Source organism: Juglans regia, unplaced genomic scaffold (assembly GCF_001411555.2).
Source record: "Juglans regia cultivar Chandler unplaced genomic scaffold, Walnut 2.0 Scaffold_13002, whole genome shotgun sequence".
NCBI classification, from domain to species: domain Eukaryota; kingdom Viridiplantae; phylum Streptophyta; class Magnoliopsida; order Fagales; family Juglandaceae; genus Juglans; species Juglans regia.
This window is the reverse complement of record NW_023343428.1, coordinates 1-209: the sequence shown is the minus strand read 5'-3', so window position 1 is coordinate 209 and position 209 is coordinate 1. Positions and strand designations below refer to the sequence as shown.

Below are 209 nucleotides of genomic sequence, written 5' to 3'. Positions count from 1 at the left end.
CCAAACGGAGATGTGATCCAAACCCATGGCTACGCGATGGGCAGGGCGAGATTTCCCGAAAAATCCACTCCCGAGTGCTCCTTCTTGTCAATTTACCTCGCAAGGCAGAAAAAACAAAAACGAGGGGTGCAACACGAGGACTTCCCAGGAGGTCACCCATCCTAGTACTACTCTCGCCCAAGCACGCTTAACTGCGGAGTTCTGATGGG

At 53.1% G+C, this 209-nt stretch overlaps 1 pseudogene; it reads right to left on the bottom strand.

Annotated features, from left to right (window-relative positions):
• Positions 1-123: 123 nt before the first annotated feature.
• On the bottom strand, positions 124-209 carry LOC118345055 (annotated as a pseudogene; the record flags this gene model as incomplete).